This window comes from Muntiacus reevesi, chromosome 1 (genome assembly GCF_963930625.1).
Source record: "Muntiacus reevesi chromosome 1, mMunRee1.1, whole genome shotgun sequence".
Classification (NCBI taxonomy): Eukaryota; Metazoa; Chordata; class Mammalia; order Artiodactyla; family Cervidae; genus Muntiacus; species Muntiacus reevesi.
Genome location: NC_089249.1, coordinates 182,393,257 through 182,419,035, shown reverse-complemented (window position 1 = coordinate 182,419,035; position 25,779 = coordinate 182,393,257). Strand labels below are relative to the sequence as shown.

The following is a 25,779-nucleotide window of genomic DNA, read 5'->3' as shown; positions in this document are numbered from 1 at the left end:
GGAAGTACTGTTGAAGGGGTGGTAAATCTTCTCAGATTATATTGTATGATTGATGTTGCTAATATAGATATCCTAGAAATTATGTGAAATTCATGAAAATCTGATATGTCCTGGTAAAATACTGTCAGTTATAATTCTAGTTATCATGTTAAAGTGTTACAAGTCACAGCAATGACCAGGTTACTTTGTCAGTTACAATTTAATCAGATTTTAAACCTGCCTTCTATGGTTTCACTCTGATGCCTTTGCAAGAATACCGCTACTTCAAGATTTATGGAAAAGACTTCTAAGATTAAGCAATAAACAAATTTTGTTTGTTATCTGGTAAACTGGTAACAGACTGGAATTTAGTCTACTCTCTATGTTAAGAGAACAAAGTTTTCTTAGAATGCAGCTTTTGATAACAGATTATGAATTTCTTTGCCTTTAAGTGGTTTATATTTGTTTTTAAAATCTTTAGCTACTTTGATAAACTAAATAAACATTATTTAAGATTATGGTACATGTAGGCAAAGGTTATTCTGCTTCTACAAAAAATAAGCCCTCACGGTCAGACTTTTGCTATCCTGATGTCCTTAAAACATGGCAACAGTCTGTTCTTGAATTGGGGAATTAAAAATGGGTGAACAGTAGCTGTAAATCAAAGCGTTAGGGCTACGGGAAATCCAAGACGGCCGCTTGGCTTTTCCTGGCTCCCTGACAAACCTGATTTTTATTTGATGGGTTAAAGCCTTCCCTGGCTACAGGGTTAATGCCCTCATAATGAAAAATTATGTTTCACTGATGTTAACTTTTGTTAATTGTTAAACTAAATTTATAGTTTTGTTAATTAAAGTCTAGTGTTTACTGAGACTCACTTCTGAAATAGTTCCCTGTTGTTATGTTATATTGATAAAAGATTTAATTAAGTTATGAAGAAGGACACTCTAAGTTTGTTTCTAAAGCTTATCTCAGTAACCAATCTTCAGATAAAGATCAGATGCTCCATGATGTACAACCAGGAGATTAACACCAGGCTATAGTTATTTAATACGCCAGAAAATTTGGAAAACTCAGCAGTGGCCACAGGACTGGAAAAGGTCAGTTTTCTTTCTAATCCCAGGGAAAGGCAATGCCAAAGAATATTCAAACTACCACACAATTGCACTCATCTCACATGCTAGCAAACTAATGCTCAAAATTCTCTAAGCCAGGCTTCAACAATATGTAAACTGTGAACTTCCAGATGTTCAAGATGGATTTAGAAAAGGCAGAGGAACCAGATCAAATTTCCAACATCCGTTGGATCATCAAAAAAGCAAGAGAGTTCCAGAAAAACATCTACTTCTGCTTTATTGATTATGCCAAAGCCTTTGACTGTGTGGATCACAACAAACTGTGGAAAATTCTTCAAGAAATGAGAATACCAGACCATGTGACCTGCCTCCTGAGAAATCGGTATGCAGGTCAAGAAGAAACAGTTAGAACTGGACATGGAACAACAGACTGGTTCCAAAATCTGGAAAGAAGTATGTCAAGGCTGTGTATTGTCACCCTGCTTATTTAACTTATATGCAGAGTACATCAGGAGAAACACTGGACTGAATGAAGTACAAGCTGGAATCAAGATTGCCAGGAGAAATGTCAATAACCTCAGATATGCAGATGACACCACCTTTATGGCAAAAAGTGAAGAAGAACTAAAGAGCCTCTTGATGAAAGTGAAAGAGGATCATTGTTACCATCTTTCTAAGTTCCATATATATGCATCAGTATACTGTATTGGTGTTTTTCTTTCTGACTTATTTCACTCTGTATAATAGGCTCCAATTTCATCCACCTCATTAGAACTGATTCAATTGCATATTTTTTAATGGTGATTCATGTCAGTGTATGTGGCAAAAACCACTACAATATTGTAAAGTAATTAGCCTCCAATTAAAATAAATAAATTAATTTAAAAAATAAAAACCTAAAAAAAAGAAAGAAAGAAAAAGGAAATGAAAAAGTTGACTTAAAGCTCAACATTCAGAAAACTAAGATCATGGCATCTGGTCCCATCACTTCATGGCAAATAGATGGGGAAACGGTGGAATCAGTGGCTGACTTTATTTTTCTGGGCTCCAAAATCACTGCAGATGGTGATTGCAGTCATGAAATTAAAAGATGCTTACCCTTTGGAAGGAAAGTTATGACCAACCTAGACAGCATATTAAAAAGCAGAGACATTACTTTGCCAACAAAGGTCTGTCTAGTCAAGGCTATGGTTTTTCCAGTGGTCATGTATGGATGTGAGAGTGGGACCATAAAGAAAGCTGAGAGCCAAAGAATTGTTGCTTTTGAACTGTGGTGTTGGAGAAGACCCTTAAGAGTCCCTTGGACTGCAAGGAGATCCAACCAGTCAATCCTAAAGGAGATCAGTCCTGGGTGTTCATTGGAAGGACTGATGCTGAAGTTGAAACTCCAATACTTTGGCCACCTGATGAGAAAACTGACTCAATGGAAAAGACCCTGATCCTGGACAATATTGGAGGTGGGAGGAGAAGGCAGAAGATGAGATAGTTGAATGGCATCACCGACACAATGGACATGAGTTTGAGTAGTCTCTGGGAGTTGGTGATGGACAGGGAACCCTGACGTGCTGCTGTCCATGGGGTCACAAAGAGTCAGATACAACTGAGGGACCGAACTGAACTGATGTGAAATTTCTATCATATTTCATTGATCCCTTCTTTCATTAAGATGATGCTATATTGGTTACTGTAGTTTACACATATATGTCTTGTTTTACTGTGCTTTAGTTTATTGCACTTTGCAGATATTTTTATTTTTTACAAATTGAAGGTTTGTGGCAGCCCTGACTGAAGCAAGTCTATCAGTGGCATTTTTCCAACAGCATTTGCTCACTTTGGATCTCTCTGTCACATTTTGGTAATTCTCACAATATTTCAATTCATTTATTAATTCACATATTCATTATGATTATATTTGCTATGGAGATCCCTGATTAGTGATATTTAATATTACCATTGCAAAATGATTATGAATTATTGGAGGCCCAGATGATAGTTAGCATTTTTTTTAGCAATAAATTATTTTTTACTTACATTATTTACAATTTTTAGACACAATGTTATTACACATTTAATACACAAAAGTATAATGTAAACATAACTTTTATGTACACTAGGAAACAATAAAAGTTCATGTGACTTCCCTTAGTGTAGTATTCAGTTTATTGCTAGGGTTTGTAATATCTCTGAGATATACCTGTAGCAAGTCTTGAAGTCAGGTAGCATCAATCTTCAAACTATTCTTCTCGTTCAATAGTCTGTTAGCTATTCTGGATCTTAAGCCTTTCCATATAAAGTTAATAATCAGCTTATCAATATTCACAAAATAATTTGCAATGATTTTGACTGAGATTGCATTGAATCTATAGATCAATCTGGGAAGAACTGACAGCTTGACAGTATCTGGTCTTTCTATCAATGAACTGAACAAGAAATATTTCTCCATTTATTTAGTTCTTCACTAATTTTGTTCATCAGGGTTTTATAGTTTTTTTTTCACACAGATATTACACATATTTTGTTAGATTTATACCTTGGCATTTCACTTTGGGGATGTTAATATAAATGGTATTATATCTTTAATCTCAACATCCATGAGTTCATTGCTGGTATAGAGGCAAGCAATTGACCACGCATCCTGCAATCTTGCTGTAGTTGCTTATTCTACGAGTTGTTTGTTATTTCTTCCAGATTTCCTACATAGATGGTCATGTCATTGTTGGGGGAGATCATCAAGAGGATGTGACTGCTAATTGACCCATGAACAGGAATCAGGTGATCAGAGGTTCCTTAACCTCTCCCCTGTCCTTGGAATGTATGTTCCACCTACTATTTCCACATCAGCAGCCACTTCAGGGATGCAGTCTTGAGAGAGTAATGTGTTGTTGAGACCATCTGAATTGGATGTGTGACTAGACCCTATTGTAGGACTTCTCTGGTGGTTCAGTGGTTAAAAATCCACCTGTCAATGAAGGGGACACTGGTTTGATTTCTGGTCCAGGAAGATTCTACATGCTATGGCACAACTAAGCCATAACACCACAACTACTAAGGCCAGACCATGTTAGAGCCTGTGCTCTGCAACAAGAGAAGCTGCCATAATGAGAAGCCTACCCATCACAACTAGAGAGTAGCTTCTAATTGCCACAACTATAGAAAGCCCTCGCAGAGCAACAAAGACCCAGCACAGCCAGAAAATAAAATAAATAAATAAATAAAATTTAAAAGGCCTCTCTATTAAATTTTAAGATTGTGGCAGGAGGATGGAAAGATCTACTTGTCTTGAGACTGACAAAGACAAACCTTGGATGTAAGCTCCCTTATTTATTAAAACTGCCTCCTACCAGCCATCCAGCTGCTCAACATAACTGGATGACATGCCTGGTTCCCTGGTTGTCCCAATGCCGGTCCTTGTTGAACGTGTAAACCTTCACTGGCCATGGGATGTCAGTCAATGTGTGACTGGGGGATCAAGGAAAAGACCCTGCTGGAGTGGCTGGGAAGGGGGTCTGGGGAAGGCAGGACCTGATGTTGGAGGATGCCCAGGAGTGGAGGGCACCCTGGCCTTACCTCTGCCCACCCTGGAGCCTATCAACCACCCAGGAGTCGCTGTCTGCCTATGGAGCCTTTCTGCCACCAAGGAGTTGATGTCTGCCCATGGAGTCGATCCACCAAGGGTGGTGGCAGATCCACCCCAGGGAGACCAATGCAGAGGAGAGGCCGGGATACCGTCCACTCCTGGGTGGCAGATTGGCTCCAGGGCGGGCAGTGGTAAGGCCAGGGTGCCCCCGCTCCTGGGCATCATCCAACGCTGGCTTCAGCCTTCCCCAGACTTGCTTCCCAGCCACTTCAGGAGGGCCTTTTCTTGACGCCCAGCCACACATTGATCAATACCCTTCAGCCAGTGAAGGTTTTCACACTCAACAAGGACCATCACTGGAACAACCAGGGCACTGGGCATGTCATCCAGCTACAATGAGTGGCTGAAAGGTATTGTTATGCCCGATGTCCGAATCCCCGAGTGGGAAGAGAGAAGGCTTCCAAGACAATGCAACTCACAAAAAAAGGGAAGTTTATTGCTGACTCGAGTCAGGGCTCACTGCCGCAACCAACGCAGTGGTGCAGGGTCAGAAAGCGCTGAGCCCGAGCTGTTACCCAATTTATAAGGTGTGCATAAGCAGTTGGTAGCTGGCTTAAGCAGATTGGTTACATGTTTGCAAAGTAATCTTATTGGCTCAAACCTTCGCGGGCTTTTTTCAAACTTGGGCGTTCGCAGGCTTTTCAGCTCTCCCCTGATAGGTTCCCTTTTCCTCACTGGGTGCATATTGATTGGCTGGCTCCAGGTGGCCTGATAATCATGTTACTCTGGAAAACCAGGCCTACTCCTAATCTAGGCTGCCTGTCATGGTGCAGCTTCACAGTATGTCCCTGTTAGTAACAGACAGAATGTGGTCCACTGGAGAAGGCAATGGCAAACCACTTCAGTATTCTTGCCTTGAAACCCTATGAACTGTGTGAAAAGGCAAAAAGATAAGGTACTGAAGGATGAACCTCCCAGGTCGGTAGATGTCCAATATGCTACTGGGGAAAAGTGGATAAACGGCTACAGAAAGAATGAAGAGGCCAAGCCAAAGCAGAAGTGATGCCCAGTTGTGGTTGCAGCTGGTGGTGAAAGTAAAGTCAGATGCTGTAAACAACAATACTGCATAGTAATCAGGAACATTAGGTCCACGAATCAAGATAAACTGTCTGTGGTCAAACAGGAGATGGCAAGAGTGAACATTGATATTTTAGAAATCAGTGAACTAAAATGGACGGGAATCAGCGAATTGAATTCAGATGATCATTATATCTACTACTGTGGGCAAGAATGCCTTAGAAGGAATGGAGTAGTTTGTTTCCAAGGCAAACTGTTAGGTAGTTAGAATAGGGGAAAGGAGTCTTTTAGCGGTGGCTAAAAGACAAGGACGGGAAAAGCTTGCGAAAATAGAACGAAGAAAGGTCAAAGGAAGGCCGGAGGACCGGAGTGAAGACCTCAGGTAGAACAAACAGAATTCCTGGCTAAGCCTAATTTGCATAGGGCAGGCCCAGGGGGAGGAAAAACATATAAAAGGAAGAGCCAAAGCGCTTTCTCTCTCTCTCTCTTCCGCATGCGTGCACTCTTTCTCTTTCTCTCTCTTTCTCTCTCTGTGTGTCTCTCCTCCCCCAGGTGCATGCACTCTTTCTCTTTCTCTTTCTCTCTGTCTCCCACACGCTGGTGCGCTCCTCCACTCTCTTTTCTTCGTGTCTTTGGGTTGGCATGCCCTCACGCTTCAAGGATGGATTCTCCTGCTATCTTCTAAATAAAATAGAGCTGTAACACTGATTTGTCTGAGTTATAACACGGTCTGTCCAAGACCCGAGAGCTGTGACGCGCCGAGGGCTTTAATGTCCGTCACTCCAAATCTTTGTTGTGAGGAGACAGAACCGAGGAGCATACACTCACCTGGCATCTATGGTGCCGTGACTCGTTTTTAACCTGGCTGAAACCACCTCGGCGCGGCCCCCGCCAGGAGGAGACCAAGCACAGCAGGAGCCCAACTTAGCGAAAGCTCCCGTGGTAGAAGTGGAACATGAAGAAAACCCAGTGCAAGAGGCCCAGTGCAAGAGAACCCAGTGCAAGAGGCCCATCGAGCTGGAGACCAGGACAGCAAAAAACGAACTCAGCAGAAACCTCATGAGGCTCAGCCTCGGATTCCAGAAGACCTCCGGTTAAGGTAGGAGGTCCTTGCTCCTATGGCTGGAGGGATATGCCTAACAAAATCTTAATTCCTTTACAATCTCTCGTTTCTTGTTTCCTTGAACTCCCCGTGAACAGATGGGTGGCAGTGGGCGCAACTGAAGGACTCTGGAGAAGCTAATTTTTGGTATGTCCCAAAGGCACTATCTGCTGGGCCCCAGTAGTTGTTACCCAAACCGGTGGGGGTTCTTTTGTCCTTACTCTTCTCTGTGCCAAGAATCAGGCCAATGAAAACTGTGAACACAGGTCAGAAATTTAGTGGGTTTTCCAGCAGGCTATGAAGGGGATCCCTTGGCATGTTTTACCCACTGCTTTTTCCTCCTGTCCTTCAGCTCTCTCCCAGGACTCAAGCCCGGCCAAAACTAATGAAGCCCAGGCTCTGATGTCTCATTGCAAAAATTCATTGAGAGACAAAGCGATAAGTAAGAGGTGGATTTGTTAAGATTCAGAGAGAAGCCACTCTTCACGGTGTGGGCCATTGCTGAGGGCAAGGGCTCGGGCCATGGAATGTGACCTAGCTAGGTTTTGCGAGTGGGGTGAATTTATACGCTAATGAGTGGGAGGGTCATTCTAATCATTGGGGAACCATCCACTCCTCCCTCTTTTGACAGTGCCTTAGAGCTGTCATGCCACCTCTGGGTGTGTCTGTTGGCTTATAGATTGGGGATTAAGGTTTACTTGAATTTGACTTGTCATCTTGGACCCAATTGCTTTTAATTGGTTTATGTTATGCCCTTGTGCTTTGTCATTCTTTCAAAGGTTGTGCTCTGCCTCCTTCCCTCCTGTTTCATGCTCCTTTCCTCAGCCCCATCCGGGCCCACAATGTTGCCTCTACAATCTTCTGGAGGGACAACCAGAAAATAGCTGGCTTTAGGAGGGAAATACTGTATACAGCACTGGTCATGCTGGAGATCTTGGTGACACCCAACTCCAGTCCGGGGGTCCCAGGAAGTCAACCTGTCTTGACCTGCCTAGGGATCTGGTCCTCAAAAGGTTGTCACGCCTCAACCTGCTCGGGGATCCGCCAGTCCCAGGGGTCCCAGGAGGTCATCACGCCTCGACCTGCCCAGGGACCCAATTCTCAGGAGGCCGTCATGCCTCAACCTGCCCGGGGATTCTGTCTCTAGGAGGCTGTCACACCTCAGCCTGCCTGGGAATCTGCACCCTGACCCGTGGATGCCTGACTCTCAGGTTGCAACAGTTCTGGGTAGGATAAGCTTCAGAAAGACTCACCTCTAAGGAAGTCCACGCATGAAAATTGAAGGAGGCCTATTAGTTTTCTTGTTTTTCTTTTCCTCCCTGTCATGACTGTCTTTCAGATGGGAAATAACCAATCCACTTCCCGGCAGACGCCCTTGAGATGCATCCTTGATAACTGGAAGCTGTTTGATCCTCTAACTCTGAGGAGGAGTCACTTAAAATTCTTTTGTGCCACTGCGTGGCGTCAATATCCACTGGGGGATGAGGAACACTGGCCTGAGGATGGGAGTTTAAATTACAATACCATCCTGCAACTAGAATTATTCTGCAAAAGACAAGGGAAATGGACAGAGATCCCTTATGTCCAAATTTTCTTTTGACTAAGAGATATGAAGGAACTATGTCTTAAGTATGGGATTGTTGTATGCCCTAAAAGTGAGTCTACTAGGCAGATGGTGTTAGGCACAGGCAACCAAGAGGAGGAACCCCCTACCCCCCCCGTAAAGGCTCACCTCCCATGCCCCCGAAGAGACTGGAGCCTCCCACAACTCCCGAGTTGTCTGGTATCCAAACTTGCTCCTATATCCAGGAGCACCCCCTCTACAAAAGCCAGCTTGAGTTAGCTGGAGGAGAATTTGGACCAAGCCGGGATCCATAAGCCCTTCTCCCTCTTAGAACTAAGACAGATCAAACAAGACCTGGGAAGCTATACAGATGACCCAGGCAAATACATAGATATGTTCCAACATATTACCTTGGCCTTTGACTTGACGTGGAAGGACATCATGGTCACATTTTGTCAAACTTTATCTGACCCTGAACATACTAAGGTCTTAAAGGAAGCCTGAAGGTATGCAACGGGGCTTCACGTGTCAAGTGATAGATACCCAGTAGGGGAAACTGCAGTCCCCTCCTCCAGTTCTAGTTGGAATTTTAATGACCCTGAGCACATCTGGGAAAGAGATCATTTTCTAATCTGTGTGAAGGCAGGACTGAAAGCAGCCCAACAAAAAGTAATCAGCTATGCCTGGGTCTCAACAATAACTCAGGAGCCCGATGAGAACCCCATTGCCTTTCTGGAAAGGCTAAAAGAGACCCTCCAAAAGTTTACCAATTTGGACTTAGACTCTTACGAGGGACAGGTGATTTTAAAGGACAAATTCCTGTCCCAATGTGCATCAGATATCAGAATTCAGTTATAACAGTTACAGCAGCAGGAACCTGCTACCTCTTTAGGTGAGGTGGTCCAGACAGCCCCCAATACCTATTATAACAGAGAACAGGAGAAGGAGGCCAAGGCCAAGGAGAGGGAGAGAAGAAAAGAGACAAGCCATGCCCAGATGCTGGCTGCCCTCCAGGGAAGCCCTATGGCACACCTCGAGTCCTTGAAGGACAAGGCACGAGGCAAATGCCTAATCTGTAGACAGGCGGGGCATTGGGCCAAAGAGTGTCCAAACCCTGACAAGTCTCCTAGAACGACTTGCTACAAATGCCATCAACTGGGACATTGGGCGGCACTCTGCCCTCGGGACCCAAGAGCCTCAAGATCAAGCGCCAAGCCTTCCCTCACGATGGTTCAACAGAACTGAAGTGGCCCGCTCCAGCCAGCCTGTCTGTCACAGATAATCATCAAGGGGCTGGAGCCAAGGGTGCAACTGGATGTGGCAGGTAGGTCCGAGAATTTCTTGGTTGACACAGGGGCTACCTACTCTGTCTTCATCTCCTACTCCGGGGCCTTCTCCTCCTAAACCTGTACCATTTTGGGTGCTACAGAAAAAACAACTACCAAAAGATTCACCCAAGCACTTCTTTGTTGCTGGGATGGACAAATATTTTCCCACCAGTTTCTGGTGGTCCACGAGTGTCCTACTCCCTTATTGGGAAGAGATATACTCACTAAACTGGGGACCACCCTTGTAATGGGAAGCTTTTCAGCCCCTAGAGTCCCACAGCTCCTGGTTACTACTGAAGAACCCATTACACCTTCTCCAATAGGAAGGGATAAAAAAACTATGGGAGTACAAAATTAATCCCCAGGTGTGGGACCAGGGAATTCCTGGACGAGCCCACCAAGCTGAACCGGTCATCATTGTCCTCCGAGATCCCACTCGGTTTCCTAACTGGAAACAAGATCCCCTCAAAAGAGAGGCTCGGGAGGGACTACAGCCTTTAATAAATACATTTCTTGCTTGTGGGCTATTGGTCCCCACCAGTTTGCCATGTAACACCCCAATCCTCTCAGTAAAGAAAAAGGACGGAACCTGGCGAGTAGTTCAACATCTACGGATCATAAATGAAACTCTAGTCCCCCTCCATCTCACAGTACTCAATCCCTATGTAATCTTGGGAGAAATCCCACCCAGTGTCAAGTGGTTTACAGTCTTGAATCTCAAAGAAGCATTTTTTTTGCATACCACTGGCTAAAGAAGCCCAATATCTTTTTGCCTTTGAGTGGGAGGCCCCAGGAGAAAAACACCAACAGATGACTTGGACAGTATTACCTCAGGGGTTCAGAGATAGCCCCCACCTGTTTGGACAGGCCCTTAGCCAGAATCTCCTAGATCCGGACCTGGGACCTAATGGGAAAATATTACAATACATAGATGACCTACTAATCTTCTCTGGAGATGAGGAAAATGCCCAACAACATGCAATTCAGGTTCTAAACTTTTTGGCAGAAAGGAGATATAAAGTCTTCCGTGCTAAGGTACAAATGATTGAGACAAAAATCACTTACCTGGGAGTTCAGATGACACACAGGTCTAAGAGGCTGTCCTCTGGTCGGGTACAAGGAATCCTCCAGTTGCCCTCCCCCACGACTCGAAAACAATTGCGAGCTTTCCTGGGGCTAACAGGGTATTGTAGAATCTGGATAACCAACTATGGTCTAATTGCCCAGCCCTTATATGAAAGCTTAAAGGGACGAGATGATTCAATCCCACTGATGTGGGGAGCTCCTCAAAAGAAGGCAGAGGCTACACTAAAACAGGCCTTAACTCAGGCACATGTCTTGAGGTTGCCAGACCCAGAAAAAGCATTCCAACTTTGTGTCCATGAAAGAGAGGGAATAGCCTTGGGAGTGTTAATTCAAAGGTTAGGATCTGAGCCCCAGCCTGTAGCTTACTTATCCAAGAGACTCGATCCAACCACCCAAGCCTGGCCCCCCTGCCTTTGAAATCTTGCAGCTATTGCAACCATGATAGAAGATGCTTTAAAACTCTCCTTTGGGGGCAAACTAACTATTTTTACCAGCCACCAAGTAAAATAACTCCTAAATGGGAAAGGCCATTTATGGATATCTGATCAAAGAATCCTCAGATATCAAGTAATGCTGATGGAAAATCCAGGCCTCACTTATCCCCTTGTGAGGTTCTTAACCCAGCCACCATCCTGCCTACCCCTGAGGGCTCTCTCCCCTTTCACTCTTATCTAGAAACCTTGGACCACTGGAAAAAACCCTGAGAGGGATTGTTAGAAGATCCTCTGGCCAATCCTAAGGAAATCTGGTACACTGATGGAAGCAGCTTTGTCTTGGATGGAAGAGCTGGATATGCAGTAGTCTCCAATTTTGAGACCATAGAGGCTAAGCCTCTGCCACCAGGTGCTTCAGCCCAATTAGCTGAGCTTATAGCCCTGACTCGAGATTTAGAACTGGGAAAAGGAAAAAGAATAGCCATTTACACTGACTCCAAGTAGGCCTTCTGGTGCTACATGCACATGTGGCCATTTGGAAAGAAAGGGGCCACTTGACCACCTGAGTGTCCCCAATCGAATATGGTGATCAAATTCTTAGACTCTTGGAGGCAGTTCATCTGCCCACTGAGGTTTCAGTCTCCCACTGTAAAGGACACCAGAAAGGGAGCACAGAAGTGGCACGAGGGAACCAAGCAGCTGATCAGGCAGCTAAGAGAGCAGCGTTACAGAACCATGACCTAATAGGGTTGCCACCTTAGTTCCACAGACTAACTTGCCAGAAATTCCTTCATATACTGAAAGTGAGACTCTTAAAGCTAAGAGTGAGGGCTTTCAAGAAGATCATACGGGGTGTGCAAAAGGAGGGACTCCTTTTCCTGCCTGGGAACCAACTCCTTACATGCCACCACTCATTTAGGGGAAAAGGCCCACCAAAGATTACTAGAAAGGTCCTTCAGAGGAACAGGCCTACAAACAACTTTAAGACAAGTGGTGTCCTCTTGTCCTACTTGCCAATTAAACAGCCCCCAAGGAGCTCAAAAACCCCAGCTGGCCCAGCCTGTCCAACGATGTGGGACCTATCCAGGAGAGGCCTGGCAGATGGACTTCACCCAGATGCCAGTTTCTCAAGGCTATAAATACCTATTAATCATGATAGATACAATCACAGGATGAATTGAAAGCTTTCCCACCCTGACTGAGAAGGCTGAGGAGGTGGTAAAAATAACTGCTCCATGAAATTCCAAGATTTGGTCTGCCCAGGTCATTATAAAGTGACAATGGGACATCATTTACTTTTAAGGTCACCCAAGGGGTCTCTAATGCATTGGGCATTACTTATTATCTCCATTGTGCCTGAAGGCCTCAGTCTTCAGGAAAAGTAGAAAGAGCCCAATAATTCTTAAAATCAGTGATAAAAAATGATAACCCAGAAGACCTCCCTGGGATGGAAGAAAACTTTACCAATAGCCCTCCTCTGCACCCGTATTGCTTGCCCCTAAGGAACAGGTTGGTCTTAGTCCTATGAGATGCTATACAGGAGACCTTTTGTTTATGTCAGTGACCTCTTTCTAGATCCAGGGATTCAGACCCTCCAGTCTTATACCATGGCCATTGGGCAATTCCAGCAGGATATATGCTTGTGGGGTATGAACCAGGACCCAAAATACTCTAAGGAGTCACCACTATATGCTCCAGGGACTCAAGTCCTAGTTATAGTCTGGAAAGATGGGTCCCCAGAGGCTCAACTCCAGCCCACATGGAAGGGCCCCTACCCTATAATACTTTCTACTCCCACAGCAGTGAAGGTGCCAGGAGATGACTCCTGGATTCACTACTCATGAGTCACCATGGAAGAAAACAGAAAAGGACACTCAGTACACCTGTGAGCCCCTGGGAAATCTCAGATACCTATTCAGAACTACAAATGAATGCCATTCTAATAAACAACCCCCAAAATCTAGTTTCTGGAGATAAGATTTCTCAGGATAGCTCTAAAGAGCCAACACAGCTTGGTAGAGATTATACTCCAAAACAGGCAGGAAATAAATCTTCTGATCCCTGAAAAAGGAGGGACTTGAGCCATCCTGGCGATGGGAATTTGGAGTTGGCTAATGCCCCTACTAGTCCTTGTTACACCATACTGATGCTGCTTATGATTGTTCCATGCATTATCAATTGTCTAACCTGTTTTGTCTCTGCTCAGATCAACAAGCTACAACATGCGGTGCCAGTTCAACAAAGACACAAAACTACAGCCGACCATGGAAAATATCACTCACCCTTAGACGGACACCGCTATGAGGACTCTGAGGCCTGAGACTAGCAAGAGTGGGAGGCCCAATACCCCTCGTTGTCCCAGTTCAGCAGGATGTAGCCAGAAAGACCTTGATGGCCCTATTCCCAAGGAATTGGGCCTCCCATCTCTTGGGGGGGGGGGGATGTTAGGTAGTTAGAGTAGGGAAAAAGAGTCCAAAATGGTGGTGGCTAAAAGTCAAGGAAGGGAAAAGCCTGTGAAAATAGAACAAAGAAAGGTCAAAGGAAGGTCAGAGGACCGGAGTGAAGACTTCAGGTAGAACAAACAGCACTCCTGGCTAAGCCCAATTTGCATAGGGCAGGCCCAGGGGGAGGAAAAACACATAAAAGGAGAAGCCAAAGTGCTTTCTCTCCCTCCCTCTCTCTCGCTCTCTTCCCTGTGCGCCGTCATGCTCCTCCACTCTATTCTCTTCGCGTCTTTGAGTTGGCATGCCCTCACGCTTTGAGGATGGATTATCCTGCTAACTTCTAAATAAAATAGAGCTGTAATATTGATTTGTCTAAGAGCTATAACACGGTTTGTCCAAGACCCGAGAGCTGTGACGCGCCGAGGGCTTTATTGTCCGCCACTCCAAATCTTTGTTGTGACGAGACAGAACCAAGGAGCATACACTCGCCTGACAAAACCATTCAACATCACAGGAATCCAAGTCTATGCCCCAACCACTAATGCTGAAAAACTTGAAGTTGCATGATTCTATGAAGACCTATTTCAAATCCTAAAAGATGATGCTGTGAAAGTGCCACACTCAATATGCCAGCAAATTTGGAAAACTCCACAGTGGCCACAGAACTGGGAAAGGTCAATTTTCATTCAAGTCCCAAAGAAGGGCAATGCCAAAGAATGTTTGAACTACTGCACAATCGCAATCATCTCACACACTAGCAAAGTAGTGCTCAAAATTCTCCAAGCCAGGCTTCAACAGTACGTGAACCGTGAACTTCCATATGTTCAAGCTGGATTCAGAAAAGGCAGAGGAACCAGATATCAAATTGTGAACATCCGTTAGATCATCAAAAAAGCAAGAGAGTTCCAGAAAAACATCTACTTTTGCTTTATTGACTATGCCAAATCCTTTGACTCTGTGGATCACAACAAACTGTGGAAAATTCTTCAAGAGATGGGAATACCAGACCACCTGACCTGCCTACTGAGAAATCTGTATGCAGGTCAAGAAGCAACAGTTAGAACTGGACACGGAACAACAGACTGGTTCCAAGTGGGGAAAGGAGTATGTCAAGTTTGCATATTGTCACCCAACTTATTTAATTTATATTCAGAGTACATTATGCGAAATACCAGGCTGGATGAAGCACAAGCTGGAATCAAGATGCCAGGAGAAATATCAATAACCTCAGATACACATGAAAGGTTGTTGTTGATCCATGAAAAGACGCTGGAATTTTTGGCCTCCAGAGGAGAAGAATTCAATCCGGGGCCAGAGATGAGGCTTGATCACTCAGAGCTTTTGTGTAATAAAGTTTTATTAAAGTATAAAGGAGATAGAGAAAGCTTCTGACATAGGCATCAGAAGGGGGCAGAAAGAGCACCCCTCCTGCTAGTCTTCAGCTGGATGTTATATAGTCACTAGCAGTCTGTTAATGAAAGAAAGGATTGTCTTAAAACTCAGAATGGCACCAGGCCCCTCATCCATAAAATGTATTTTGGGATAATCTCGGCACCAGACGATTCATCCCAGGCCATAAAACGATTGACTTGAATCTTGTAGAAGGGCAGATTACCATAAAAATAGTTTCACTTATATAGATTAGGGGGACAGTATCTGAGTATAACATAATGGTTTGTCAAGTAGGTTCTGAGCCATTAGGCGGAACCGACTTGAAGACAGAGTCTGGGGTAAATGCATAGCACATTAACATAGCTTAAGACAAACATTTCCATAAGAAAAATGCATTGGTTAACTCAAGGTTTGAGAACAGTTAACTTCAGGTGAAACCAGGTGTCATTATGGCAACACAGTATTTTAAGAGAAACCTTTTAAATTTGTATAGAGAAGGGAAAAAATATCGCTAGTTTGTTTCCTCCTAATGCTTAAGAGAGATAAAAATGTCTGACACTTGCAGCCTATTTCCTCCATTTGGAGACCCCTGGCCTTCCTGCCTGTTACCCTCTCACACAAATGACACCACCCTTATGGTGGAAAGCAAAGAAGAACTAAAGAGCCTCTTGATGAAAATGAAAGAGAAGAGTGAAAAAGTTGGCTTAAAACTCAACATTCAGAAAACTAAGACCATGGCATCTGGTCCCAACACTTCATGGCAAATAGATGGGGAAACAATGGAAACAGTGGCAGACTTTATTTTGGGGGGTTCCAAAATCACTGCAGATGGTGACTGCAGCCATGAAATTAAAAGATGCTTGCTCCTTGGAATAAAAGCTGTGACTAACCTAGACAGCATATTAAAAAACCAGAGATATTACTTTGCCGACAAGGTCCATCTAGTCAAAGCTATGGTTTTTCCAGTAGTCATATAAGGATGTGAGAGTTGGACTATAAAGAAAGCTGAGTGCCAAAGAATTGATGCTTTTGAACTGTGGTGTTGGAGAAGACTCTTGAGAGTCCCTCGGACTGCAAGGAGATCCAACCAGTCAATCCTAAAGGAAATCAGTCCTGAATATTCATTGGAAGGACTGATGCTGAAGTTGAAACTCCAATCCTTTGTCCACCTAATGCAAAGAACTGACTCAATGGAAAAGACCCTGATCCTGGGCAAGATTGGAGGTGGGAGGAGAAAGGGATAACAGAGGATGAGATGGTTGGATGGCATCACCGACACGATGGACATGCATTTGAGTAAACTCTGGGAGTTGGTGATGGACAGGGAAGCCTGACATGCTGCAGTCCATGGGGTTGCAAAGAGTCAGATATGACTGAGTGACTGAACTGATGAAGACCTACAATGCCTTCTAGAACTAACACCAATAAAAGGTCCTTTTCATCATAGGGGACTGGAATGAAAAAGTAGGAAGTCAAGAGATATCTGGAATAACAGGCGAGTTTGGCCTTGGAGTACAAAATGAAGCAGGGCAAAGCTAACAGTTTTGCCAAGAGAACACACTGATCATAGCAAACAGTCTCTTCCAACAACACAAGAGACAAGTATACACTTGGATATCACCAGATGGTCAGTATCGAAACTAGATTGATTAAATTCTTTGCAGCCGAATATTGAGAAGCTCTATAAAGTCAGCAAAAACAAGACCTGGAGCTGACTATGGCTCAGATCTTGATCTCCTTATTGCAAAAGTCAGGCTCAAATTGAAGGGATTAGATTTGATAGACAGTGTGTCTGAAGAACTATGGACAGTGGTTCATAGCATTTTACAGGAGTTAGTGACCAAAATCATCTTTAAGAAAAGGAAATGCAAGATGGAAAAGTGGTCATCTGAGGAGGCCTTACAAATAGCTGAGAAAAGAAGAGAAGTGAAGGGCAAAGGAGAAAGGTAAAGATATAACCAACTGAATGCAGAGAATAGCAAGGATTTTTAAAAAAGCTCTCTTAAGTGAACAATGCAAAGAAATAAAGGAACACAATAGAATGGAAAAGACTAGCAATCTCTTTAAGATAATTGGAGATACCAAGGGAATATTTCATGCAATGATAAGCACAATAAAGGGCAAAAACTGCAAGGACATAACAGACCAGAAGAGATTAAGAAAAGGTGGTAAGAATACACAGATGAACTGTTTAAAAAAGCTCTTAATGACCTAGATAACCATGATGGTGTGGTCACTCACCTAGAGCCAAACATCCTGGGCTGTGAAGTCAAGTGGGCCTTAGAAAGCACTACTACAATCAAAACTAGTGGAGGTGATGGAGTTCCCGCTGAGTTATTTCATATCCTGAAAGATGATGCTGTGAAAGTGCTGCACTCAATATCCCAGCAAACTTGGAAAACTCAGCAGTGGCCACAGGACTGAAAAAGGTCCATTTTCATTCCAATCCCAAAGAAGGGCAATGCCAAACAATGTTCAACTTACCATACAATTGCACCCATTTCACACACTAGCAAGATTATTTTCAAAATCTTTCAAGCTAGGTTTCATCAGTATGTGAACAAAGAACTTCCAAATGTACAAGCTGGATTTAGAAAACACAAAATTTAGAAATTGCCAACATTCTCTGGATCATGGAAGAAGCAAGGGAATTAAAAAAAAAAAATATATATATATATATATGCTACTGCTTCATTAACTACACTAAAACCTTTGACTGTGGATCGCAACAAACTATGGAATATTCTTAAGGAGTTGTGAATACCAGCCTCTTGAGAGTCACTTGCACAACAAGGAGATCAAACCAGCCAATCCTAAAGGAAATCAACCCTGAATATTCATTGGAAGGACTGATGCTGAAGTTTAAGATCCAATATTTTGGCCACCTGATGTGACGAGCCAACTCATTGGGAAAGACCCTGATGCTGGCAAACACTGAGGGTAAGAGGAGAAATGGATGACAGAGGATGAGACAGTTGGATGTCATCACTGACTCAATGGACATGAGTTTGAACAAACTCTGGGAGACAGTGAAAAACAGGGAAGCCTGGCATGCTGCAGCTCATAGGGTCGCAGACAAACGGACATGACTTAGCGACTGAACAATAACAACAACAATCCTTCTTCAGTGCTTTTTATTTCTTTATGTAGATCTGGGTTTTTGAGTTGTATTATTTTCCTTCTCTCTAAAGGAGTTCTTTTAATATTCCTTGAAAGATAGGTATCCTGGCAGCAACTTTCTTTAGTTTTGTTTGTCTGATTAAGCCTTTATTTCTCTTTCACTTCTAAAATATATATATGTATTATATATATAATATGTACTATTTATATATATATATAGAAAACTTTTCTAGTGCACTTGAGAAAGAACATTTAAAAAAAGAGAGATGGAGAAACTGGAAAACATAAACTAAGTGAAATGGGAGCACTGAATATGAAATAGAAAAAGTGAAACAAACTAGATAAAAGTGAAAAATAATCATATGGTCCAGTTGTTTTTAAACATGGCTACTCATTAGAAACATATCTGGAGGTTTGGAGTGAAAAGCAATACCTGGGCATTTGTATTTTCCAAAAGCTTCCAAGATAATTCTGAGATGCATCCTGGATCTTAAAAACTGATTACAGGTTTTTCTATTAAATGGTAATTTTTGTGATATGGAATTATATTATGTTTCTATTGACCAATCATGATACAGTGGTATTAACTGAGTAATTGTTACATAATCACAACAGTAAAAGATGTTTATCAGTTTGTACAATCAACTGTTTTTCAGTTGTTCAGTCATGTCTGACGCTAGCCACCCAGTGGACTGCAGCATGCCAGGCTTCCCTGTCCCTCACCATCTCCTGGAGCTTGCTCAAACTCATGTCCATTGAGTCAGTGATGCCATCCAGCCATCTCATCCTCTGTCTTCCCTTTCTCCTCCTGCTGTCAATCTTTCTCAGCATCAGGGGCTTTTCTAATGAGTTGGTTCTTCGCATCAGGTGGCCAAAGTACTGGAACTTCAGTTTCAGTCCTTCCAATGAATATTCAGGGTTGATTTCCTTTTAGATTGACTGATTTGATCTCCTTGCAGCCCAAGAAACTCTCAAGAGTCTTCTTCAACACCACAATTCAAAAGCATCAATCTTCAGTGCTCAGCTTTCTTTATGTTCCAACTCTCACATCCATACATAACTACTTGGAAAAACCATAGCTTTGACTTTGTCAGCAAAGTAATGTCTCTAGTTTTTAATTTGCTATCTAGGTTGGTCAGAGTTTTTCTTCCAAAGAGCAAGCATCTTTTAATTTCATGGCTGCAATCACCATCTGCAGTGATTTTGGAGCCCAAGAAAATAAAATCTGTCACTGTTCCCATTGTTTCTCCATCTATTCACCAGGACGTGATGGGACCGGATGCCATGATCTTCATTTTGAATATTGAGTTTTGAGCCAATTTTTTCACTCTCCTCTTTCACTTTCATTAAGAGGCTCTTTAGTTCTCCTTTGCTTTCTGCCATAAGGGTGGTATAACCTGCATATCTGAGGTTATTGATATTTCTCCTGGCAATCTTGGTTCCACTCATGCTTCATCCACCCTGTCATTTTGCATGATATACTCTGCATAGAAGTTAAATTAGCAAAGTGACAATATACATCCTTTTCATTATAGGGGACTGGAATGCAAAAGTAGGAAGTCAAGAAACACCTGGAGTAACAGGCAAATTTGGCCTTGGAGTACAGAATGAAGCAGGGCAAAGGCTAATAGAGTTCAGCCAAGAGAACGCACTGGTCTTAGCAAACACCCTCTTCCAACAACACAAGAGAAGACTCTACACATGGACATCACCACATGGTTGACACTGAAATCAAATTGATTATATTCTTTGCAGCCAAAGATGGAGAAGCTCTATACAGTCAGCAAAAACAAGACCGCGGGCTGACTGTGGCTCAGATCATGGACTCCTTATTGCCAAATTCAGACTGAAATTGAAGAAAGTGGGGAAAACCACTATACCATTCAGGTATGACCTAAATCAAATCCCTTATGATTATACAGTGGAAGTGAGAAATAGATTTAAAGGACTAGATCTGATAGACAGAGTGCCTGATGAACTATGGATGGATGTTCATGACACTGTACAGGAGACAGGAATCAAGACCATCCCCAAGAAAAAGAAATGCAAGAAAAGCAAAATGGCTATCTGAGGAGACCTTATGAATAGCTGTGAAAAAAGGGAAGCAAAAAGCAAAGGAGAAAAGGAAAGATATACCCATTGGAATGCAGAGTTCCAAAGAATAGCAAGGAGAAATAAGAAAGCCTTCCTCAGTGATCAGTGCAAAGAAATATAGGAAAACAATAGGATGGGAAAGACTAGAGATCCAGAGATCCAGAGAACCACATATCAAATTGCCAACATCTGCTGGATCATTGAAAAAGCAAGAGAGTTCCAGAAAAACATCTATTTCTGCTTTATAGACAATGCCAAAGCCTTTGACTGTGTGGATCACAATTAACTGTGGGAAATTCTGAAAGAGATGGGAATACCAGACCAGCTGACCTGCCTCTTGAGAAACCTGTATGCAGGTCAGGAAGCAACAGTTAGAACTGGACATGGAACTACAGACTGGTTCCAAATAGGAAAAGGAGTACGTCAAGGCTGTATAATGTCACCCTGCTTATTTAACTTATATGCAGGGTATATCATGAGAAATGTTGGGCTGGAAGATTCACAAGCTGGAGTCAAGATTCCCGGGAGAAATATCAATAACTTCAGATATGCAGATGACACCACCCTTATGGTAGAAAGTGAAGAACTAAAGAGCCTCTTGATGAAACTGAAAGAGGAGAGTGAAAAAGTTGGCTTAAAGCTCAACATTCAGAAAACTAAGATCATGGCATCTGGTCCCATCACTTCACGGCAAATAGATGGGGAAACAGTGGAAACAGTGGCTGACTCTATTTTTCTGGGCTCCAATATCACTGCAGAGGGTGACTGCAGCCATGAAATTAAAAGACATTTACCCCTTGGAAGGAAAGTTATGACCAACCTAGACAGCATATTAAAAAGCAGAGACATTACTTTGTCAACAAGTCACTTATGGATGTGAGAGTTGGACTATAAAAAAAGCTAAGCGCAGAAGAACTGATGCTTTTGAACTGTGGTATTGGAGAAGACTCTTGCGAGTCCCTTGGACTGCAAGGAGATCCAACCAATGCATCCTAAAGGAGATCAGTCCTGAATGTTCATTGGAAGGACTGATGTTCAAGCTGAAACTCCAATCCTTTGGCCACCTGAAGCGAAGAGCTGACTCATTTGAAAAGACCCTGATGCTAGGAAAGATTAAGCGTAGAAGGAGAAGGGGACGACAGAGGATGAGATGGTTGAATGGCATCACCAACTCAGTGAATCAATGGACATGGGTTTGGGTGGACTCTGGGAGTTGGTGATGGACAGAGAGGCCTGATGTGCTGTGGTTCATGTGGTCGCAAGGAGTCGGACATGACTGAGCGACTGAACTGAACTGAATATACATCCTCAACATACTCCTTTCCCAATTTGGAACCAGTTCATTTTTCCATGTTCAGTTCCAACTGTTGCTTCTTGACTTGCATACAGGTTTTTCAGGAGACAAGTAAGGTGGTCTTGTATCTATCTCTTGAGGAATTTTCAACAATTTTTTGTGATCCACACAAAGGCTTTAGCATAGTCAATGAAGCAGAAGTAGATGTTTTTTTTTTTTTTTTTTAAATCTCTTACTTTTTCTATGATCCAGCAGATGTTGGCAATTTGATATCTGGATCCTCTGCCTTTTCTAAATCCAGGGTGAACATCTGGAAGTTCTTGGTTCACTTACTGTTGAAGCCTCTCTTGGAGAATTTTGAGCATTATTTTGCTAACATGTGAAATGAGTGCAATTGTGTGGTAGTTTGAGCATTCTTTGGTATTGCCTTTTTTGGGACTGGAATGAAAACTGACCTTTTCCAGTCCTATGGCCACTGCTGAGTTTTTTAAATTTGCTGGCATATTGAGTGCAGCACTTTCACAGCATCATCTTTTAGGATTTGAAATAGCTCAGCTGGAATTCCATCACCTCCACTAGCTTTGCTCCTAGTGATGCTTCTTAAGGGTTACTTGACTTCGCACTCCAAGATGTCTGGCTCTAGGTGAGTGATCACATCATCGTGGTTATCTAGGTTATTAAGATCTTTTTTCATAGTTTTTCCATGTTTTCTTGCCACTTCTTCTTAATGTCTTCTGCTTCTCTTAAGTCCATACCATTGTTGTCCTTTATTGTGCCCGTCTTTGCATGAAATGTTCCCTTGGTATCTCTAATTTTCATGAAGAGATCTCTGGTCTTTACTATTCTATTGTTTTCCTCTATATCACAATCAATAGCCAAATGAAAAATAAAATACAATAACAATGGCAAGTCGTAATTGGAACATGATTAACCTAACAATATAAAATAATTACATACAATTTGGGGGGTCAAGCAGAGTGATGTGGAAAGTGGACGTGCCCACATGCACTTGTTTTCATCTCTCCAGCCAGTATATGTCTTTTGTTGATGTATTTAATCTACTTACATTTAAAGTGATTATCAATATATATGATCCTATTACCATTTTCTTAGTTGTTTTGTCCTCATTAATATAGTGGTGAGGATCCTCACCTGTCATGCAGGAGACCAGGTTCAATTCCCTGATGGGAAGGCAACACACCCTTTTGAACTTCCCTGGTGGCTCAGACAATAAAGTGTCTTTCTATAATGCTGAAGACCCAGGTTCGATCCCTGGGTCGGGAAGATCCCCTGGAGAAGGAAATGGCAACCCACTCCAGTACTTTTGCCTGGAAAATCCCATGGATGGAGGGACCTGGTAGGCTATAGTCCATGGGGTTGCAAAGAGTTAGACACGACTGAGTGACTTCACACTGCAGTGATTAACAAACCAAACCAAAAACCTAGTTGTTTTGGGCTTATTTCCTGTAGGTCTTTTCCTTCTTTTGTGTTTCCTGCCTAGATATGCTTGTTTTTTAATCGTTGTAAAGCTGGTTTGTGAAGGTATTAATCAGTCAGCCGTGTCCTACTCTTTTTGACCCCCTGGACTGTAGCCCACCAGGCTCTACTGTCCATGGAACTCTCTAGGCAGAAATAGTGGAGTGGGTTGCCCTACCCTGGAGAATGGAATTCCCATCTTCAGGACATCTTTCCAACCCAGGGATTGAATCCAGTTCTCCTGCATTGCAGGAAAATTACAGTCTGAGCCTGTAAAATTACAGGGAGGCCTGTAAAGCTGATTTCTTGGTGCTGAATTCTCTTAATTTTTGCTTGTCTGAATAGCTTTTAATTTGTCCATCAAATATGAATAGTCTACTTGCTGGGTAGAGTATTCTTGGTTTTAGGTTCTTCCCTTTCATCACTTTAAATATATCTTGCCATTCCCTTCTGGCTTGTAGAGTTTCTGTTGAGAAATCAGCTGATAACCTGACAGGAGTTTCCTTGTGTTATTTGTTGTTTTCCCTTTATGGCTCTTAATATTTTATGTTTGTGTTTAATTGTTGTCAGTTTGATTACTATGTTGTCTTGGTGTGTTCCTCCTTGTGTCTATCCTGCCTGGGACTCTCTGGGCTTACTGGACTTGGTTGACTATTTTCTTTCCCATGTTAGGGAAGTTTTCAGCTACTACCTCTTTAAAACTAAGATCATGGCAACCGATCCCATCACTTAACGGCAAATAGATGGGGAAACAGTGGAAACAGTGGCTGACTTTATTTTTGGGTGCTCCCAAATCACTGCAGATGGTGACCGCAGCCATGAAATTAAAAGGTGCTTACTCCTTGGAAGGAAAGTTATGACCAACCTAGACAGCATATTAAAAAGCAGAGACATTACTTTGCCAATAAAGGTCCATCTAGTCAAGGCTGTGGTTTTTCCAGTGGTCATGTATGGATGTGAGAGTTGGACCATAAAGAAAGGTGAGCCCTGAAGAATTGATGCTTTTTGAACTGTGGTGTAGAAGACTCTTGCGAGTCCCTTGGACTGCAAGAAGATCCAACCAGTGCATCCTAAAGGAGATCAGTCCTGGGTGTTCATTGGAAGGACTGATGTTGAAGCTGAAACTCCAATACTTTGGCCACCTGACTCATTTGAAAAACCCTGATGCTGGGAAAGATTGAAGGCAGGAGGAAAAAGTGTTGACAGAGGATAAGATGGTTGGATGGCATCACCGACTCAATGGACATGAGTTTGGGTAAACTCTGGGAGTTAGTGATAGACAGGGAGACCTGGTGTGCTGCAGTCCATGGGGTCGCAAAGAGTCAGAAATGACTGAGCGACTGCACTGCACTGAACTGAACTGAACCTCTTCAAATATTTTCTTGGGTCCTTTCTATCTCTCTTCTCCTTCTGGGACCCCTATAATGTGAATATTGGTGCATTTAATGTTGTCCCAGAGGTCTCTTAGGCTGTCTTAATTTTTTTTCATTCTCTTTTCTATATTCTGTTCTGTGAAGTGATTTCCTCCATTCTGTCCTCCAGGTCACTTTTCCATTCTTCTGCCTCAGTTATTCTATTGATCCCTTCTACTGTATTGTTCATCTTCATTTGTTTGTTCTTCAGTTCTTCTAGGTCTTTAGTAAGCATTTCTTGCATCTCCTCCATTCTGTTTCCAAGATCCTGGGTCATCTTCACTATCATTATTCTGAATTATTTTTCTGAAAGATTGCCTATCTCCACTTCATTTAGTTGTTTTTCTGGGATTTTATGTTGGCCCTTCATCTGGGATATAACTCTCTGCTTTTCCATCCTGATTAACTTTCTGTAATGTGGTTTTTTGTTCTAGCTGCTGTAGGATTGTGGTTCTCCTTGCTTCTTTTGTCGTCTACCCACTGGTGGATGAAGCTAAGAGGCTTCTGTAAGCTTCTTGATGGGAGGGACAGGGTGTTGAAAACCAAGTCTTGTTCTGGTGGGTAGAGCCTTGCTCAGTAAAGCTTTAATCCAATTATCTGCTGTTGGGTAGGTTTGCACTCCCTCCCTGTTTTTGGCCTGAGGTCACCCAGCCCTGGGGTCTATGGGTTATATGGTAGGGTTAGTGGCAACCTCCAAGAGCACTTATGCTAAGGGGCCCCTTCCAGGACTGCTGCTGCCAGTGCACCCACCTCCACTGCTGATCCATGCCTCCACAGGAGACTCTCCAATACTAGCAGGTTGTTTTGGTTCAGTCTCCCGTGGGGTTACTGTTTATTTACCCTGCATCTTAGTGGATGCAAGATTTTCTCTGTGCCCTCCAAGACTGGAGTCTGTACCTCCTCCAGTTGTGTGGAATTCCTATAATCAAGTCCTGCTGGCCTACAAGGTCATATTCCCTTGGGATTCCCACTCCCTTTGACATAACCCCAGGCTGGGAAGCCCGACATGGAGCTCAGAACCTTTACAACATTGGGAAAACTTCTTTGGTATTATTGTTTTCCAGTTTGTGAGTCACCCACCTGGCAGGTATGGTATTTGATTTTATCGTGATCGCACACCTCCACCCATCTCACTGCAGTTTCTTCATCTTTGGATGGGTGATACCCTTTTTGGTGGGTCCAGCATCCTCCTGTCGATGGCCAACAGCTAGCTGCAGTTTTGGTGCTCTCACAGGAGGGGATGAGTGCATCTTCTACTCTGCCATCTTGAACCAGAGCTTCTATTTCTTTTTCACTTCTTAAGGATAGTTTTCAGGGCACAGAA

At 43.0% G+C, this 25,779-nt stretch overlaps 1 long non-coding RNA gene across 1 annotated transcript; it reads left to right on the top strand.

Moving 5' to 3' along the window:
* Positions 1 to 5,478: 5,478 nt before the first annotated feature.
* Positions 5,479 to 8,567, top strand: LOC136165249 (uncharacterized). The gene is made up of 3 exons (XR_010662478.1): positions 5,479 to 6,808; positions 6,910 to 6,958; positions 8,151 to 8,567. It is a non-coding gene; the product is annotated as an uncharacterized lncRNA (long non-coding RNA).
* Positions 8,568 to 25,779: the final 17,212 nt, after the last annotated feature.